This window comes from Schistocerca gregaria, chromosome 4 (assembly GCF_023897955.1).
Source record: "Schistocerca gregaria isolate iqSchGreg1 chromosome 4, iqSchGreg1.2, whole genome shotgun sequence".
NCBI lineage: Eukaryota > Metazoa > Arthropoda > Insecta > Orthoptera > Acrididae > Schistocerca > Schistocerca gregaria.
In genome coordinates, this window is record NC_064923.1 from 604016667 (window position 1) to 604030957 (window position 14291).

Consider the following 14291-nt stretch of genomic DNA (forward strand, 5'->3'; position numbering starts at 1 on the left):
ATCTGAGCAGCCACCTTAGGCTGTTTGCAGTTATCGTCTAGTAAAGTTCTAAGAAGATCACAACCAACTGCAAAGTGACTTGGTCATGGTACCTGAATGATACGAAAAGTGGCAACTGTCTCTAACAAGGAAAAGTGTGATGTCATCCAAATTACAACAAAAATAAATGAGTTAAATTTCGATTACACGATAAATCACACAAATTTGAAGGTTGTCAATTCGACCAAATACCTATTAATTAATTACGAACAACTTATTTTGGAACTTTAACGTAGACTTGATAATGTTGTGGGAAAGACAAACTAAACACTACGTTTTACTGGCGGGGTACTTAGAAGGTGAAACATGTCTACTGAAGAAACTGCATACACTACATTTGTCCGTTGTCTACCATAGTGCTGCTGTGCGTTATGGAATTCTTACCAGTTAGGATTGACGGAGGACAACGAGAAAGTGCAGAGAAAGGCAGCTCGTTTTGTATTATCACGAAATAGGGGAGAGAGCTTCATGAGTATAGTAAGCGAGTCGGTATGGAAAGGCGTTTTTCGTAGCGGCGAGATCTTTTCATGAGATTTCAATCACCAACCTTGTCCTCTGAATGTGTAAATATTTTACGGTCGTCAACCTACAAAGGGAGAAAAGACCATCATAATAAAATAGCGGAAATCAAAGCTTGTACAGAAAGATTAGTATTCATTTTACTCACGAGCTGTTAGAGAGTGAAATGGTAGAGAAATTATCTCAAGGCGGCTCGGAGAACTCTCTGCCAGGGGCTTAAGTGTGAACTGCACAGTAGTCACTCAGATGTAGATGCAAAAGAATTAAGTGGATCAGACTGTTCACTTAAGGGTGTCTGGACCTAGAGGATCAGTTAAGCTTCTTTTTTTATGAGTGTCGATAGTATGACGAAGTACATTGGATGTTTATAAGCAGTCAAGTGTTACTTACGTACAACAATTAAGCCATCGCCTGTAATTCAACTTTCATCATCAGCACTCCGTCTTCCATAGTCTAAAGTTGGTGGCCCGTCACACAATTCTCTTAACAGTCTTTCTCCATTTTCCCCGGTCTTCTGCATCTCGGAGTAGCTGGCCCCATGTTTGGTGTGTCTTCTACTTTATCTGGAACTGCAAAGTCTTGGATGATAATCATTTCCAAGTTACCACCTGTCGACGAACTATGTGACTAAAGAACTGCAGCATTCCCTGGAAACAAATATTGGACAACCTCTTCAGCACCCTGAGTACTTGAAGGACTGATTTGTTGGTCCGTTTTGCCCATTCATGATATTCTGAGTAACCTCCTATATGCTCACATCTCAAAAGCGTCAACTCTTTTGCGGACCCCTTCAGTCACGGTTCATATTTCAACATTACATAGGAAAGCTGGAAAAACGAGAGATTTCAGCACTCTACCTTTAGTATGTCTGACGAGGGCTCGGTCTTTCCAAATCACTGTCAGTTTCGATGAAGCATTCCTATGCAGAACACCTCTGTGTTGTATTTCATGCGTAGTGCCACCCTCTTCCTGGACCACTGGGTCCATGTAGGTAAAGTGAACAACTTCTTCATATTCCGATAGCACATCAACAGCTGGTAATGACTCACTTCTGTCAATTATCGTGTCCTTGGCCATTTTCTTATTAACTGACAGTCCAAGTTTCTCGCTTTCTCTCTCAACTCTATCTAACAGTTCCTTCATTTACACTTGTGATTCTGCGCGCAGAGTGGAGTGATCGGCAAATCTTAAATTACCGATTCTCCAAACCGGATCCCGCCAGTAAAGCAATGAAGACTTTTTCTCATATCCTATTCTCCATAGATGTTAAATGGAACCGGTGATACAATACACCCTTATCTAACTCCTTTACATCGTTCAAAAGAAATTGAAGTAGTTTTATCTAGTCTATCAGAGTACAGATTGCTGATAATGATAATAAGATGATCAGGAACGTCCACTTCTGTTAGTATGCTCCACATTCTTCCCATCGAAGCCGAAAGCCTTCTAGTCCAAAAAAGAACTACTGGAGTATTGATTCTCTAGATATTTCAGTTATCTGTCTGACACTGATAATATGCTCTCGCGTTCCTTTATTACGCACAAATCAACCTTACTGTGGTGCTATACCTTTATCTAAGCAGGTTCCCTGCCGTTCATGGATAACATACACTAGAAGAATTTCGCTGGCTTATGAAATTAATTAAATGGTTCTGAAATCCTCATAACCCAGTGTGTTCCCTTTCCTATGAAACGGAATCATTACCGAAACCGTCCAGTAATCTATCCACGTCCCATTATTCCATATGCTGTTACATATTTCAAGCATGCTTTCCAAACCAAATTCCCAGGTGCTTTGATCATTTTAACCGTAGTAAGGTCACGTCCAGCTGCTTTGATATTTTTCTATTTACCTATAGCTTTTTGGCTATTAGGTACCTCCTATACTGCAATGTTTGCTCACCATGTTTTCCACTTCTATCCGTCTGTAACTCGTTGCAGTATCTTCTATACCGATCAGCAGCTAGGTTAGCGTAGGTTAGAGGTGTTCCATCTTCTTCTGCCACCCATTTTGTTGGTCTGAAGGATCTTGTTAGCTTCTTTATTTCACTGAACATGCTCCTGGTCACATTGCAATCCAGGAATTTTTCACTTCTCACACAAGTTGCACTGATGTCATTATTTTTGGTCTCTTCGGAAGCTTTTCTGTATTAATGCCGATAACGTACGGTAGTGCTGAGTACTCTGTAACTCTCTCACCTTCGGTACTTCTCTGTCCTCAATGATTTGTATGGTTTGGTTAGTAATCAAGCTATTTTGGTTCTTCACTCTTTTGCTATCCTTGACTATCTCTAGAGTTATTTTAACTAATTTAACTTTATTCAACAAAAATCGATCTACTGTATTCCGAATGCACATTTAAACACACACTTCCTACGCAAATAAAATAAACTTCTGTAACGGTAAGTATGTCACAAATATCATTAGGTTGATCAGTAAGTTCGTAACATTTTTGTTTTGCATGTTGGTATTCTGATTGCTATGTTCTTTTTTTTTTATTGAGTGTCACATTTTTCTAGTTCACTGTTGCTGTTTGAACTTACATATTGTCATTTTGTCATTTCGAGATAGTGAATTAAGCCATAGACGCTAGAAATAGAGAACCATCTGGAGATAACGGAGCATTTTTGACATATTCTACTTTTTGAATTCTGTCAAGGGGTGACAGTGGAGGCAGCCAGAAACATTTGCACCGTTTATGGAGAGAACACCATTGCACACAGCACTGCAAGAAAATCGTTTTCTCGTTTTGATCGTTTTAACATTAGTGACTCTACAAGTGCTGGAAGACCTTTGAGGTTTGATGAAGATCGTTTAAACTCATTACTCCTAATTGATCCATGACAGTGTACTCGAGAACTGACACTGACTGACTACTCGTGCAACATTTGTATGAAATGGGAAATATTCAGAAATCGGGAATATGGGTACCGTATGATCCAAGCCATAACCATACAAGTCACCGGATGGCATATGTGCCTTTCTGCTTGCTCATCATCAACTGACTTGCGAACAACTCTGACCTTTCCCATCGTGTATCGTCACTGGTGACGAGAAATTGTGTGTTTATAGTACCATAAGTAAAAGAAGAATGGCTGAACCAAAACAAGCAGCATGCCCGTCCGAAGAACAGCACGTATCTAGAAAATAATGTTAGGATAAATGAGGTAGAGATGGCAGACATTTTCAAAATTATGTATGTGAATCCCCACGGTGCACTATTCGTATTTTTTTTTTAAACTCAACACATCAGTTGCCTGTGAGATATATTTTCTTAGATTTTTTCAGTGTATCATTTAAACCTAATATCTGACCTTGAAAACATCTTTGCGTCTATCCCTTTCGCCTTGGGTGACGTGCCGCATACTAAAAGAACGAAAAATTAACTAGCTTTTAAGTCAAAACTGTATGTTATACACTACAAATACATTTTTGGTTATAAATATGGTGTGTGGTAAAGAAAAAAAATGATTAGGTGTTAACAATAGTTTTTAATGATATCGTACTTACAATATCTTAATAGTTCGCTGGTTTAGATAACTAGTTTACTTCTTGATAGCTGAAAACATTAAAGTTAAGCTATATAATCCATTTATCTTTAGTTAACACACTCTGTAATTCCTAGTGAAATATTAAACAAAAACTCAGGTATTATTTATAAAAACTTAGCTCATTTCGTTTTCCTTCTAGTTTCTTATCCACTATCGAGACAAAACATACCAATAATTATACAGTTGCGCATTATAACCAACCAAATTTTTTGTTGTTTTGATGTAGAGTTCTCCGTACTCCTTGTACGCATCTAGGGACAATTTGATTATTTTGCCTCGTCATCGTCTATTCTGGCAATAGTCTTCCTCAATCTTTTTGCATCCCAAAGACCAGGCGAGGTTTGGCTCTGGTTTTCGTTTCTAAAACTTAGACATTTTTATTAATCCTAAAATAAACTCTAATATATGTATATAATTTTGTCCACAAATGGGGTATACTTATATTGTCAGTATCATCGAATATATTTTAAGTAACGGTTAATGTATATATCTGGTAATGATGAACGATATTGGGCATTGATCTTCATGAGCCTGAGTGAACACCCTCAAAAAATTCAAGCTAAGTCATTTGAACGAAAATACAAAAAAAGAAACAGAAATGTTCTCACTTGCTTGAAACTGTTATTTGATTTGTGAGGCAAGTAAGTAACCCTAACGAATAAGTGTGCGGCATACGTACAGGATTTCGTTGCGACATGCATCTCGATCTACAGAGGAGGGGCGCTGCACCTTGTAGACGTGGCGTGGACTGAGCGGTTTTCTTACGATAGATGGCCTCGGGTAAGTCCAGAAAGGGCAACAGCCTCAAAGCGTGGGGGGCAAAGTCAGGACATGCGGGGACCAAGCAGCAATCGGTATTGTAATTGTAAACTGTCGAAGCTGCGTTGGTAAAGTACCGGAACTTCAAGCGCCGATAGAAAGCACCGAAGCTGAAATCGTTACAGGTTCGGAAAGCTGGCTGAAGCCAGTGATAAATTCTGCCGAAATTTTTACAAAGGCACAGACGGTGTTTAGAAAGGATAGATTGCATGCAACCGGTGGTGGCGTGTTTGTCGCTGTTAGTAGTAGTTTATTTCTGTAGTGAAATAGAAGTGGATACTTCCTGTGAATTATTATGAGTGGAGGTTGTACTCAACAACCAAGCTAGGATAATAATTGGCTCCTTCTATCGACCTCCCGACTCAGTAGCATTAGTGGCAGAAAAACTAAGAGAAAATTTGGAATACATTTCACAAAAATTTCCTCAACGTGTTATAGTCTTAGATGGAGATTTCAATTTACCACAGATAGACTGGGGCACTCAGATGTTTAGGACAGGTGATAGGGACAGAGCATCGAGTGACATTGTACTGAGTGCACTATCCGAAAGTTACCTCGAGCTATTAAACAGAGAACCGACTCGTGGAGATAATGTCTTGGACCAACTGATAACAAATAGACCCGAACTTTTTGACTCTGTAAGCGCAGAACAGGGAATCAGTGATCACAAAGCCGTTGCAGCATCCCTAAATATGGAAGTAAATAGGAATATAAAAAATGGGAGGAATGGTTATCTGTTTAGCAAGAGTAACGGGGGGCAGATTTCAAACTACCTAACAGATCAAAACGAAAATTTCTTTTCCGACACTGACAATGTAGGTTGTTTATGGAAAAAGTTCAAGGCAATCGTAAAATGCGTTTTAGAGAGGTAGATGCCGAGTAAAACTGTGAGGAACGGGAAAAACCCACAGTGGTTCAACAACAAAGTTAGGAAGCTACTGCTAAAGCAAAGAGAGTTTCACTGCAAGTTTAAACGCAGACAAAACCTCTCAGACAAACAGAAGCTAAACGATGTCAAAGTTAGCGTAAGGAGGGCTATGCGTGAAGCGTACAGTGAATTCGAAAGTAAAATTCCATGTACCGACTTGAGAGAAAATCCTAGGTAGTTCTGGTCTCACGTTAAATTAGTAAGTGGCTCGAAACAGCATATCGAGACACTCCGGGATGATGACGGGATTGAAACAGAGGATGCCACACGTAAAGCTGAAATACTAAATACCTTTTTCCAAAACTGTTTTACAGAGGAAGACCGCACTGCAGTTCCTTCTCTAAATCTTCCCACAAACGAAAAAATGGCTGACATCGAAATAAGTGTCCAAGGAATAGAAAAGCAACTGGAATCACTCAACAGAGTAAAGTCCACTGGACCTGACGGGATACCAATTCGATTCTACACAGAGTACGCGAAAGAACTTGCCCCCCTTCTAACAGCCGTGTACCGCAAGTCTCTAGAGGAACAGAAGGTTCCATATGATTGGGAAAGAGCACAGGTAGTCCCAGTTTTCAAGAAGAGTCATCGAGCAGATGCGAAAAACTATAGGCCTATATCTCTGACATCGATCTGTTGTAGAATTTTAGAACATGTTTTTTGCTCGCGTATCATGTCATTTCTGGAAACCCAGAACCTACTCTGTAGGAATCAACATGCATTCCGGAAACAGCGATCGTGTGAAACCCAACTCGCTTTATTTGTTCATGAGACCCAGAAAATATCAGATACAGGCTCCCAGGTAGATGCTATTTTCCTTGGCTTCCGGAAGGCGTTCGATACAGTTCCGCACTGTCGCCTGATAAACAAAGTAAGAGCCTACGGAATATCAGACCAGCTGTGTGGCAGGATTGAAGAGTTTGTAGCACACAGAACACAGCATGTTGTTCTCAATGGAGAGATGTCTACAGACGTTAAAGTAACCTCTGGCGTGCCACGGGGGAGTGTTATGGAGCCATTATATAAATGACCTAGTAGATAGTGTCGGAAGTTCGTTGCGGCTTTTCGTGGATGATGCTGTAGTATACAGAGAAGTTGCAGCACTAAAAAACTGTAGCGAAATGCAGGAAGATCTGCAGCGGATAGGCACTTGGTGCAGGGAGTGGCAACTGACCCTTAACATAGACAAATGTAATGTACTGTATTGTATGATTATATGATAGCGAAACAAACACTGGTAGCAGTTACTCATGTAAAATATATGGGAGTATGCGTACGGAACTATTTGAAGTGGAATGATCATATAAAATCAATTGTTGGTAAGGCGGGTAACAGGTTGAGATTCATTGGGAGAGTCCTTAGAAAATGTAGTCCATCAACAAAGGAGGTGGCTTACAAAACACTCGATTGGAATATACTTGAGTATTGATCATCAGTGTGGGATCCGTACCAGGTCGGGTTGACAGAGGAGATAGAGAAGTCCAAAGAAGAGCTGCGCGTTTCGTCATAGGGTTATTTAGTAAGCGTGACAGCGTTACGGAGATGTTTAGCAAATTTAAGTGGCAGACTCTGCAAGAGAGGCGCTCTGCATCGCAGTGTAGCTTGCTATCCAGGTTTCGAGAGGGTGCGTTTCTGGATGAGTATCGAATATATTGCTTCCCCCTACTTATACCTACCGAGGAGATCACGAATATAAAATTAGAGAGATTCGAACACGCACGGAGGCTTTCCGGCAGTCGTTCTTCCCGCGAACCATACGTGAGTGGAAGAGGAAAGGGAGGTAATGACAGTGGCACGTAAAGTGCCCTACGCCACACACCGTTTGGTGGCTTGGAGAGTATAAAAGTAGATGTAGATGTAGATTCATCACCTTGATAGCCAAGATGGCGGTACTAGAAACAAAGCTTCCCAATTGAATTTCCTGTTAATACAACTGTTAATACAACTATAAGAATTAATCGTTTATAGGTTTGCACGAGTTATTCCTCCAGAGCTTACCTTCTCGATCAAAACGTGAGCAATTTTATTATGGGCTGACGACCACTGAGCAACTGCAGTGTCGATACGTGCACACTCTGTTTTTGCCAAAAACTACTAGGGGTGCGTAGTCTGTACCTTATGCTGCGACTCCACCGGAGTTACCCTTTACATCTAGCGGAACAGTGACAGTGTGGTGTGCTACGAATTACCTTTCCGGGGTGTAACCATCACTGCTGACATTTATTGTCAACAACTGAGACGTCTTCCTGACGCAACCCAAGAACAACGACTGCGTGAAGTGATGCTACTCCACGGTAACGTCCCACACGACACAGAATTTTTCTTCGGAAGTCATTAAGCATCTTATTTATCTGATTTTTCGCCTTCAGAGTTGTACCTTTCCCACTCTCTATCGAACAGCCTTCAACGAACTTCCTTTCCGCATGAAAATGCGCTCCCAAAATGAAGTGCTTCGCCTCAAAACCATGTGATTTCCACAGTCTCAGAATCGAAAAGTTACCCCAGTGTTATCAGTCTGCTATAAATACAAGGGTGGTTAGAAAGTTCTCGGAACCGAACAGAAAAAAAGTACTTACAACACCGAAACTTTCTTTCATTTTTCAGTATAGTGTCCTTGTTGATTAATGCACTTGGTCCAACGACGTTCCAGTGCCTTGAACCCATCTCGAAAATGAGTTTCCTCCAGGCCTGCAAAATAGTTGTCAACTCCGGATATGAATTCTTCGTTTGAAGCGAATCTTCGACCACCAAGAAAATTTTTAGTTTTTGGAGGAGATGTAATCTGACGAAGCCATATGAGATGAAAAAGGCGGGTGTGGCAACAATTCATACCTTAGTTCGTGTAATTTTGCCATGGCGACGGCACATGTGTGCGGGCGAGCGTCAAGAGTCGCGACATCCATCTTGCAGATAAGTTTTTCGTTTCTAATTCTTCAGTTAAAATGTGATATTCGCTTTCAAATGACATCTGGCAAGCGTGAGCAGTTTCACGCACTTTCAATCGGCGATCTTCCATGACCATTTCGTGCACTTTTGCAATGATTTCTAGAGTAATGACACATCTAGGCCGATTACTGAATGAATCGTCATCTAAGCTATGCCTACCAAATTGAAATTCGTTTGTTCACTTGGCAACAGTTGAATATGAAGGAGCAGAGTCCCCTAATGTATTCTGGAAATGTCCTTTGCTTTCATACATTTCTTTACGAAGTACCTAGTCACTGCTCGAATCTCGATTTTTTCCATCGTCGCAAATCACTACACGGGAACAACAACAGAGCCACGTCACCGCCACAGCTCTCTTCCAAGAGCACTGACGTGGCACTGGATTACAGGCAACAATCCAATGAATATCACGTGAACAACTCGTTGCGCTAGCGCTGACCTCTCGTGGTGACTCCGAGAACTTTTCAAATCACCCAAGTAGTCAATCAGAATGTACTATCGATGACTAAAGCCTCTGTTATTTGTATCTGTTGTATTTATCAAACTTACGGAAAAAACGCTACGAACCTACGATGCACCAACCCAATACTAGAGACATATACCTGGTAGTGTGTCGCAAGGTATTTCATAGTGGTTACGACAAAACTCGGTTTGTCAGGATTTCGCACGGGAAATCTAAGGCACTGTGCAGCTTCTCTGATCCACAGCTGATCAACTATTACCCACAACTCACGGGAACAGACCAGTTCATGGCCCAAGGTGCGCACTTCTTGCTATGTTGTGCTTACTGCTTTGGTGCAGCCCTCCACGTCATTCTATCCTGCGGAAGCTTCTTCACCTCCTATTAACAACTGCAACCTACATTCATTTCGACTTGCTTACGATAGTCTATCCTTAGTCTACCTCTACAACTTTACCCCCACCCTACACCCCACCCAACATCCCTCCCCAATCTCTCTGTGTATGGCGTCCCAGATGGAACCTTTTTTTTTCGGGTAATACGTAAAAGAGCATCACGGAGGAGGCAGAATGATTCCGAACCACTTTAGGTTACACACCTGAATCTCAAATGCAGAACTACACTGTGTTTCGATTAGATATCTGCCAACGAGTTCCAGCATGAGGTGTAATAAATAATTAAACTGCGAGTCTATGGACTATTGCTTCAGCTATATGATGCAATTCGAGATTCTTCACATAAAGGTCACAGCACGTATTAATCGACGAAAAATCATCGAGTAAAACATAACTGCTATCTGACGTTTCCCAAGGAAGTGTTGTAGGTCCTGTTCTGTTCCTAATTTACATCTAGTGAAGTCATCAGAAGATCACAACCAATTGCAAAATGACTTAGACACGATATCTGAATGGTGCGAAAAATGGCAATTGTCTCTAATAAGGAAAAGTGTGAGGTCATCCACATGAGTACAAAAATAAATGCGTTAAATTTCGATTAGACGATAAATCATACAATTTTTGCAGGCTATCATTTCGACTAAATACCTAGGAATTACAATTACGAACAACTTAACTTGCAACGATCACATAGACCAGATAGTAGCGACGGGAAGACAAATTAAAAACGACTTTATGTTGGTGTGGAGCTTAAAAGATGCAATAAGTATACTAAAAGGTGATTTCATCTCAAATCATACAGGTCATGTCAGCTCGTGGTCATGAATTTCTCTCGAAGAAACATATATTAGACCTCCATATCATAAGTGTTAAGAAATCAATTATTTTCTTTCGTGTTAATTTTTGTAAATGGTACAGCCCTTTGAAAAATAAATATTTTGTAAAAATCTCTTAAAAAGATAGACAACAAAAAAATATAACTAATAAACCAAAAGTACAGGTGACCTGGCAGATGTTTTGCGTTAAAACTACTTCTTAGTGTGTTGAAATTTAGTTGACCCAAGCACACTTACGGTCTTCTATTAACTTACAAATTTAAGACGAAAATACGAAATTTAAATTAGTTCTTCCCCTCAATTTTTTTTCTAATTTGGAATCTGTTCTGTCATTTTACCAGATACTACTGATGTAATTATAGATAGTATATTCTCAGTTCCAGCTATCTACATTATGTAAATATATACTACTGAATACGTAAGAAATTGCATTTTTACAGGTTTTTACGAATTATTTACTCGAAAAACCCCATCCGCAAATTTTTGAGAATTACCCAAAATATTGTTAGGTGAATATGTTAGTTGTCAGTGCAAAGACAGAAGGCAATATTTTTCTGTGTAAAGTGTTAAAAAATTTTCAACATTCTGCATGTTTCGCAACAGTGAATTTCTAGTGTAAAATATGAACGTTAGCAACACTATTTCCAGCGCTCTTCTGTTTATAACAAACAACTGAGAATTGGCACAGAAACCATATTGCATCGAGTGTTGTGTTTGGTTTGAGCTTTTTGTCAGATACAATGTCAGCGAGGAAATACAGTAGTGAAAGAGTGAGGTGTGTGGACAATGAAAAAAGACACAAGAAGGTAGTGCTTATGAAATGCGAAAAACACTTCACAGTTGTTGGAAACCTGTCGGAGGTATTGCAGAAATATCTTGATGCTCAAGTACCGGTATTAGCGTCACATCCATTGTGAAGAAATTTCTACACTCACTACTAGAAGAAATTTATTGGCAAACCACATGAACGATCACTATCACCCTATGTGATACTGAAGAAGACAATGCAGAAGTTTATATTCCTAGGTGTGAAGTTGCTGATGCATTAAATATCAGCATTTCTGCTGTAGCAGCTGCTACATCCCCCCTTAAACGTTCAGGAAAGGTAAGAGGTACAGGAAGAAAACAGTATGTAAAAAGAAATGTGGAATAAATTGGAACAAGTTTACATAAGCAACTTTGTGAAGTGTGTAATGTAGATGCACCTAGTGCAGAACCTGAAGATCGTGATATGTGCACGAAATGTGATGCATGGTTTCAAAACCTAAATACTGATGTCTCAGTAGCCATTTGTATTAAGGAGGTACAGTTGCTGACACTGATACCAGGTAGCTACTGTAAGCAGCAGATACGAAAGACATAGCCACTTCCTCACATTGTTTGATTTCAAAAGCTCGTGAAATAAAGAATGAGAAATTTATTTGGGCATTCTTACTGTGGGCATCCGTTGCAAGGCGATACATTTACTGTTGCTCTGGAATGTTACCTAAGTGATGGCAAAGACGGCAGCAGGCAAAGTCCTAACCAGGTTGTTGTTGTCTATGTTAGTGAAAATGGTGAAAAAGTTAAAAATATATCTCCTAATGAAAAGGGAGAACCCGAATTTAAAATTTGATCTCACAAAATTCTACACCTTACGAACAACATGGATAAAATGCCAGCCAGTGAAGGGAGAATGCATGTGTATTTACTGCGCTAATTTGAAACTTGTTTGCTTCGTCATAAGCAGTGTCACAGGGAAAAAGTACACAGAGATGTGCCTGATGCTTCTCTGTATATATCGAGACCAGCAAGATAAATGTTTGTTGGAGGAGTGTGCAATGTGTCCAGGTGCTGAAGTGACGACTGTTGACGCATTGCACCTTCAGAATACTTACAATGACGTAACCTATGCATTTTAGGAGGGAGGAGAGTTGGTGAAGAAGACAGTAGCGCCAAGGAACTTTGTTACAGACGTTAGGCATTGGGTCATGAAGGTAATAGCTAACCATCATATCGAAAGCATTCAAAGACAGGCCATAGCAAAGTAAAATCAGCCACATTCAGCATACTAACACATTAGCCCTTCATTTACACTTTTCTGAGATCTGGTCTGCTGCTTTGCAGAACGGAATTCAAAGTTGCCATTGGCACACGTCACCGGTGTCAGTATTCACATGGGCTGCTCACTTCCTTGGAACATCACACTGTTTTGCGATTATCAGTAATGATCTCTTTCATGACAGTGCACAACCATGTTATGCTGTCAGCATGATAACTGATGACATAGCATCTAGAGGCCACGTATTTCCTAGACATGTATATGTGACTAATGGTGCAGCCTCTCATTTTAAAAACCGCACTCAGCTTTATGAGTTTGGTCAATACTGTAGTGCTGGAATTAAGACAAAAGTAATGGATATTTTCAGCGACAGGTCATGGAAAAAGTGCAAAAAGTGCATGTGGTGGGGTAAGAGGTCTCTATAAACATCTTGCAACAAGATTTAATCTCCAGCATGAAGCTGTTGATGCTATAAGGATACCACTGGATTTGTATACACCATATCAACATTAGTAACAAACACGAAACTCTTAATTCTGAAAGAAAGTACATTAAGGGAATTCAGTTTAAAAAGAAGAGTGGTCTACTATGAAGTCTGTGGTAGGAATTTGATCAAGTCACTACTGGGTTGCATCCCAGAGTGACCAATCCATTGTAAGAACAATCCTCCAAGAAGTGCAGCCTCTTACTGTGTGTGAAATGCAGAGACCACAGTACACTTTAGAAGACTTTGCAGGGAGCCATTTCATTTCTTGTGTGTATGACCATCAGTGGTGGTTGGGATGAATTATAAGTCTCATGAGCTGCAAGATGTAACCGTCTCCTTTATGATCCCTTATGGTACTGCTAATGCTTTCAAATGGCCGTGATCAAAAGATCACTGTGCAGTTGCTGTTTCCCAAGTACTGCTCTTTTTAGATCATCCATGTCAGTGTGCAAATTCAGCTTAGCTATACAACTTCAATGAGAAGCAGATGAAAAAAAAAAGTAATAAACTCTTTTCAACAGTGCAGTTTGATTGTTACAGTGTAGGAAATTTTAATTCATAGAAAAGTCATGAAGTAGTAAAATCATGACAGAGAACAATAACAATTTGTGAACAATATCATAAAAAGAGAAATGGGTATGAAAATCCTGTACCTCATTTTTGTTATAAAATGCTTTTGAACAAAATTATGAACTGTTTCCCACACTCTAAAAATGTTGTACAGTAATTATTTTAATTCGTAAATACTAGTTTTACATGACATTTGCTTTAAATCAGCGATCAATTTAAATTTTTGAATGTCATTGATTTTTTGACCTAAAAAATTTATCACATTTTTACAGACAAGTACTTCCAATCTGATTGTACATTCCCTAAGTACAACGACCAAATAATTTACCATGAAAATTTTAGAACATTTAGGATGAGGGTTTTGGAGAAAATAATTTTTAAATAACCAAAAAATTTCAAATTCTTTCATCTTTATTTACAAATATTTTGACAGTTAAGAATTTCATGCATCAATAAGATAACTGAAAGTGAGCAGTCTTTGCACTTCATCATTTCTCAGAACATTTAACATCCTGTGACTATTCACAGCCGACCGCTGTGGCCGAGCCTTTCTAGGCGCTTCAGGCTGAAACCGCACGACGGCTACGCTCGCAGGTTCGAATCCTGCTTCGGGCATGGATGTGTGTGATGGCTTTAGGTTAGTTAGGTTTAAGTAGTTCTACGTTCTAGGGAACTGATGACCTCAGATGTGAAGTCCCAT